Raw genomic sequence first — 7646 nt, 5'->3', positions numbered from 1 at the left:
TTAATGTTTCTTTTTTTTCTTCCTTTTTTTTAGTTGATTTTAGCTTTCCACATTTAAGGGAAATCTGCTTCAATACTTCTTTTCTGCTTTATTTCTTTTATTTTTTTGTTTGAGGAGAAGAAACCATTTTTAGCAAACCAGTAGGATGGCATAATTACAAACAACTAGCTGCTTTGAAAAACAGATGTGTTAGGATTTTGGTTTAAATCATATTTTAAAAGTACATTTCTATTTCAGATTACCTTCAGCACAAAAAACCACTTTGACACAAAGAAAGCAAATAAAAAAAATCCTCTGTGCCTATTCCTCAGTAAGGATGATAACAAGATTGTCTGATCTGAAGGGAAACTGAAACATTAACTCAGTACAATGAGAATAAATTTTTAATTATGTCAGTGAACCCACGGGCCAGCTGTTTGAACACATAACCTTGAAACTATGTCTTCTCATGGACAAATGTGATCTCTATGGAGAAATACTTGACTAAGTTCTGTCTCCCAAGGCAATTTTTTGGTTCTTACCACATACAACTGATTCAAGCTCTTTCAGTCTATTTCTTCACCATGTCAGTTTTTGGGGATGGCCTGACTGGGCTTCTAGACCTACCATCCTGTCATAAAATCACTATGACAAAAAGATGATATTTAGGTAACTGAGATCAAAATTGTGTCTTAATCAAAGATCACATTCAACATCGCACAGAAAGCCACATTATTTTCATCTTGACACAGTCTTCAGTGAACAAGATGATAGTATCAGGAAATTAGAGATCAGTTGTATGTATTAGTGAAGGGCACTGAGATGAATAAAAGTATTCCTCTCAATATTATCATAGTAAATAAACTCCCATTTAACCTTTGGAAGCAAATAGCATAAGCTTAAAAAAAATTGTCATCTAGAGAAAAAAGTGTATCTAGTAGACATATAAATGTCATTGACAATCTGTCCTTTCCTCATTTAAATACTTTAAGTGCCCTGCAAATGTTAACTAGTATCATTTTCACTAGGTAATTTCCTGTATTAAAGATTGAGCTAATTAAATTGCTAATCCCCAGAATTAACAAAACATTGCTTCTGCCTTATTTTCTGAAACATTGCTATATCGAACTCTCTTCCTTCTTTTCACTCATCTTCTAAATAGGGCTTAGATGTTTTAAGTTCTTTTCAAACATGCCTTCATGCAAATCCAGCCATTGTAAATATGTCATTTGTTGCATTCATTGAAGTAGGCATGGCATATCCACCCCTCGGATTTTACTGACTGTCAGGTGTCAGGACTGCACACTGACTTTGTTTCCTTTCCCCTTAATCCCTTTCTACTCCCCAAAACCCCAAATAGTTTGGAGGGTGACTACATACATGGTCAGGGAGATCTCTTGTTATTTTAATATCAAACTCGTGAGAAAACAAATACATCCAATTGCAGCTTTTAAGCCTCACTAGGGAAAAATTGATACTAGGTAGATATATATTCTTTTTTTTTTTTCCTGGAGGTGAGATGAGAAAATGTTCATTATGTTGGTCCACACAAAGCCTGAAGTCCTACTTTCACTTCCTAGTCACTGGTATCTGTCAGGAAGACTGAATTATTCTATTCTCACCTTGACAAATGAATAATAATTTCCGTTCACTGTGTTAATGAGGTTAGCTCAAGAGATCATGCCCTTATAGGCCCTTACAGCTTTACCTCTACCTGTTGCTCATCTCAGCAGAGTAGCCATTCATAGTTCACATCTTTGCCTCTGTAATCCCTTTCACTAGGAGTAATGCAAATGTTGAAACAAATGCTTATAGCCTGGTATCACCCACAGATCCACTGATTTTCAACGAGATTACTACATGCTAAATGTTCAGCTGCTGGAGTTTGAAATAGATCCACTGAAGTCCATGATGGTGGATCAATTTATACCAGTTGTCTAATTTTCAGTAAAAATAGGATACTGCAAGTGTTTCCAACCCTGGTTCCATGTCACTACTTACATATTTACATAAATAAGGACACAGGATCAGAAATAGAAAGTGTTAGGTAGATATAGCTACCCCCATTGCTGATAACAACAGTGTCATTGACAGAAAATGTTTCGGCAAAATGAGTGTCTCACACTTGGCAAATTCAAGAAGGGCCCCTGGAGATTTGGTGCAAAGAGCAAATTTAATGGCGAACTACATTGATGAATACTTTAATCATTATTAAAAGGGAATAAACTGCTGTAGAACAATTATTTTATTTTTCAACACCCCACCACCAAGGCATTTGAGATACATAAACAACAGATTTGGTGGCACAGAACCATAAAACACTGATGGGAAGTGCTTTATGAACCATCTGTAAAACTGAAAGGAGAAGAAGCTGATCATAGACTTGATTTTGACTTCAGCTACCTGAGCACCCTTTAGATCCCGCTAGCCAGACTCAGGTGGCACAGCTGGCTCACAGAAAGCTCTGGGGTTGGGCACATTATGTTTTCCAGCTGAGCAGAGAGGGCTCATGAGGGAGCAGGAGCGAGTCACGTCTCCAGCGCCTCAGCACGCCAGGCACAATGCCAGGGACAGCAAGCTGCCTCCGAGGAGAGGAAAAGCTGCTCTCTTCTTTCCCTCCCTACCCCACAGCCAAGGAAGAAACAAGTCCTGGAATAGTCCAAATAGAGTATGAACAGAACAAAATGCAGAATCAGAGCCAGAAAACAAAGAATGAACAATTAGCTGTCACTGCGACAAAAATAATAAATCAATCAATCAATAATATTACCGAGCAACGCTGTATCACAGACCGGGCTGTGATCCAAGCACTCCAGGGCAGCATTGTCTATCTTAAGTTTTGGAACCTCTTTCTGAGGATTCCCTCATATACCAGGTAAGTCCTTCTCAGCAGCATCTGCTGAGACCTTAAAGGCCTTCAAAGTGCAGCAGGCATTGCTGGGATGACTTCACTCAGCATTTCATTCAAACTCCCCTCTTTCATTCCCTAGTTTCACTATAATGTCGTGAGAAATCACACAGACTTGGGTTGTGGGCCTGTGTCTCTTCTCGCCTCAGCTCAAAATCTTTAATTTCTGGTCACCCCAGGAACCCCCTGACAGCATCACTCCGAGGTCTGCATTCCCTACTTTCTGCGGACAGAAAGACAAAAGCCCTGCAGACTGTAGCTTCCTTTGTCACAGAAGCCAAAATAAGGCATCTCACGGCAAAAAAAAATAAATAGCCTGACAACGTGTTATTAATCAGAAACCCTCATGCTGGTGATCTTTTAACACCTGAACATTTTGTTTTGCAATGCCAGTGTCTTTTCCTGGTGTGAGTAGCCATGGCCTCAGACAGACCAGCAGCAGAGCTCAGCACAGGCACTGCTGCTGCCCTAAATGTAGCTGCTGTAGCCAGCAAACATCCTCTGAGAAAAAGGCAGTGGAGAGTGTGACACACATGTGCAGCCAAGGGGGCTCAGACGTATTTATGTGCAGTGCAATCAAGTCCTGAACTCAGTAGCTGGGCTGAGATACTGTGTCTCCTCTTTATCCTTTGCTCATTCCTGCCTTTGTCCTATTCTTTCTCTGGCCTGGACATGCTTTCCCCACCTGCTCCAATGTCTGCCCATCTACCCTACACTTCTCCCAGAGTCACCTACATGACACAGAGCCCAGACTCTTCCATTTGTATCCTGGTCTGTCCTCATACCCTTTTCCCCTACTTTTCCTGTTGCCCAGTTCCTGTCAAATGTCACTCCTACCTCTCTTCAGGGTATTAAGTCTCGAGGCCAGTCTGCCCATTCACAACTAACTCCCAAAGCAGTAGAGGGTAAGGATTTTGCAAAAAAAAAAAAAAAGAAATAAATTCAATAGGAATAAAATGTTTGTAACTGTTCTCAAGATGATTTCCAATCTCACTCTTTCACTTGTGGGTTTTGAAGGCTGGGGCTCACCACCACCACAGCACTTCTCTGATTATCTCACAGTGCTACAAAAACGCTTCAGAGTACTACAAGACAAACTGCTTGTGAATGGTCCACAACACAAATCTGAAGTAATGAACTGCTAGTACCACGTTCAAGTCTTAGGGAATTGGGTTTACACATAACATAATCCAAAAATACATTTTTATATAAATTTAAGAGAATATGTAATTTTAACTGAGACTTGACATATTGCCCAGTCTGCAGCAACTGTTAGACTGTATTCTAATCCACTTTACAAACACCTATCACATCACAGCCTGATGTGCTGCAACACACCCAAAACTTCCCTTGATCTAGGTGACTTCTCACCCCAGAGGAGGACACTGATCCTACGTGAGAAATGCCCATGGATCACAATACAAGGTATCTGATGACAGGGGAATATCCTTTTCATTAGTTATCCTGCAAGAGCGGTTGTCTGTGACTGGGCTACAGAACAGCTGCCTCCTCACAGAGCTTTTTCTAATGATAAATAACTGGGATCAGTCTCATTAAGTATAGAAATATTGTTGGGAATTTAAATAGTCATAGAGATAAGGGTAAAAATCCCTTCTCTACACAAAAAACCCCCCATGATTATCTCCTCACTAGCATGAAAAGCAACAAATGCCTCACTATGAGTAGGCATGGTGTCAAAAATAACATTTTGTTTCTATTCTTATCCCTTCATTCTTCCACATTACACCCATCTGCACCTCAGCTGCTGGGACAGGAGATTTCACAATCTAGGACATTATGTTGCAAATACCAGAACATAAATAGCACATGCATGATCACTGCTGGCATTGGCTATGTGCCATTTTTATGAAAAGACTTATACCTGTGCAAACCCCTCAGTGTTGGATTCAGTGAGACAAGTGGGATTTTTTTTCCCAGTATTGCTAAATCTAAAGATACTATCATAAATTGCAAGTTTTCTGGTATTTTTCTTAAACTCTAAACTGACAATAAAGATAAAAATACTTTTAGTGGTACATTTTTTCTTTGAAAGATTAAATCCCTGATCCTTGTAGCTGCTGAAAAAAACCATAAAAATATTACCTAAGCAAAAGCAGACAAAGTTCCCCACTAAACTGGCAGGGGAGATGAAGTTGCACAGCAACCATGACAGCATTGCATGACACAGGAGCAAATGCCATTCAGGCTAGTGGCACTGAAACAGGGAGGAGAATCTAAAATCTCCTTATATTCTTCCCAGCCCCCTCTCTTGGGTGATCCGTGCCTGAGAGAAGGGCACACACATTGTTCATATATCAGAAGGCAAAAAAACCCCTAAAATTCCCAGTGGTATTCTTCTTTTAAAGGGCTTTTCATTTTGTAGTCCATCTCATTATTTTTTCAGGGACCTGACTCATCATTTTGAATGTCAATTCTGGTAATTTTCACAGTCTACAGGCTTTGTCCTGTTAAATAGAACAGTCAAACTGACTGCTTTTCCCCTTTTTTTTGAGGAGTCCTGGAATTCCTCTTTAATATTTGTCATGTTCTGCAGCTTCATTTCTGTCAGATGGGAACAGGCTGAAGTCGAGTTTAGAGGAGACATGGAGCCTTCTCTGCTATGGCTAAATGTGAGCTACATACTGGAGTTTCATGCACTGCTGTTTCCGAGCGTGGTCTCCCTCCCTCCAGTGCTTTGCTTTGCTTCATGTACTGCTTAACAACACAGGAGCTGGCAGGGAGCACGGTGGTGGATTTCTCATTACAGGCATCCCACTTCTCATTGTAATGCAATCACTGTCTGCAGATACACAAAGCCAGCACATGAGCTGCCAGCAAATGATTTTTCAATTATTGCTCAAACAAATCTATGAAATTAAATTCAAGTATGATTGCATGTAACAGTTAAATTCTGTAACCACCTGTTCCTTTCCATGAAGAACGGTATTTCATCTCTCCTTTCTCCTCTGTCATTTTCTATCTAGTTTTCCTGCAGTGTGTGTTTAGTATGGTGTTGCTTTCTTCCTGCCATTATAACATCTCTGTTCGAAGCCATATATTGCAATTCAATTGGCAAAAGACCTTCAGCCCTGGAATCATGTTCTAGGAAAATGCTTTTCTGTACCATTTAGAAAGGGTTCCTGCACCTGCGTTATTTTACACCTAACCTTTATCTGCTCTAGTGCAAGTTCAACGGGTAAATGAAGTCACCAGCAATCAAGGACAGGCATTGCCAATACCCATAAGGAGAGCCAGTACAGACATGTGCTTGGCTATGCAACTGTCCCATTGGCATCCAGAAGTAACCACCTGCCAATATTTTTTGATCCTGCCAGCCAAGAACAACTTCACATGTACAAATTGGTCTCCAGCAGCATTTTTCACTTTTTTACTTAGAACAAAGTCTTCCTTTTTATTTGAGACTCAGGAATATGGGGCTATAAAAGTGACATCTTGGGCCATAAACTCTGATCATCTCATCCCCTTCAAAATTATCAGAGTTCATGTGTGGGCATCCCCATGTCTGTTGGAATATTGTTCTAGGAATTCAAGGTGTATACAGCTGTAAACTTTATAACTTCCTCTTTAAGCTTACTTATGACCAGTTCAGAGCCATTTGTTCTACTAGCAGCATTGTCCTTCAGTCTATGGAGCTCTCCTCTCGTGTTTGTATTTACCTCACCTCCAGAGCTCTTATGTGTCAGCTGGAGATGTGCATGGCATGAGAGGAAGAAGTAATGCTGTACATGCTCAGATATAATGTCCATGTCTCTGCTTTGCTTTAAATACCTTATGAAGTGAAAAAGCAACTAATTTTGTGTCATTAAAATGTAAATTATTCTTTCTGTAAGCTGCCTGATCAATGGGGTTTTCACAATAGCTGTGTTAGTTGCATAACAAAGTACCCACACTAGGCTTTATTATTTATTTAGTAGATTTCATTATTTGTTATTCAAACCAAGTACTTTAGATACAACAGGAAAGCAAAGGTTTTGGAAAGCCAGGGCTAGATCCTCAGATTGAATTTGGGAGGGAATGAGAAAGATGGGAGTGGGTGATGGAGTTAAGAGAGTGTTAGGAAACAATCCCACAGAATGAGAAGAATCTGAGCCTATTTAATTAAAAGACCCTGCAAGGAAGGGGAGTGGGGCTGGAAGGAGAGGTAGGAATAAGGGAAAGAAGGAAAGAAAAAGGAAGGGTGAAAAGCAAGCAGCTCAGCTAACGATAATCCAAAGACATTGGGTTCAGCCACAATGAGAATGGCTGCTTCTCCCACAAAAAGCTGCAATTTTTTGGCCTCTGAAAACATTGTTATTATTGTAATCATGCCCATGGAAAGACAAATTTGTCAAGTTCACTGGATTCACATAGCATACAGCCACAATTTGGGAAGTCACTGTGTCCCAGTAACATTGTACAGTCTAATAAAGTTTAGTGATTGTAGTACTATAAAACCTCTGCCTACAGTAGCTAATAGCTGTTAAAGCCCCAAGTTTTTTTAGATATGTTCTCTATTTCAGTTAGCATTTCTGCATTGATTATCCTTCAATGTTTTCGTTTGTTTTAAATGTGGAAAATTTACTTTGAGGTAATGAGGTATGTTTTGTGGTATATTTTATGCCTCTGGAAAGTCGAGGCAGTTAGCATGGGATAGTGTTGCTAATGCAAGAACTACATAGTTTTCAAGGAAAATACCCTGTGCTGATTGACGTTAACTTCCAAGGGAAAATCTCCACTTTGTCAATACCAGTAATATTCT

The 7646-nt window shown here is 39.9% G+C and overlaps 1 protein-coding gene across 9 annotated transcripts in view; it reads right to left on the bottom strand.

Annotated features, from left to right (window-relative positions):
- The window catches only part of GLRA2 (glycine receptor alpha 2), a 129106-nt gene that overhangs the window by 83389 nt on the left and 38071 nt on the right, over positions 1-7646 (bottom strand). The gene's annotated exons all lie outside the window — the stretch shown is intronic.

This window comes from Neopelma chrysocephalum, unplaced genomic scaffold, assembly GCF_003984885.1.
Source record: "Neopelma chrysocephalum unplaced genomic scaffold, ASM398488v2 Primary Assembly neopelma1_76, whole genome shotgun sequence".
In the NCBI taxonomy this organism is placed as follows: Eukaryota; Metazoa; Chordata; class Aves; order Passeriformes; family Pipridae; genus Neopelma; species Neopelma chrysocephalum.
The sequence above is the reverse complement of the archived record's forward strand: the minus strand, read 5'-3'. Positions and strand labels throughout refer to the sequence as shown.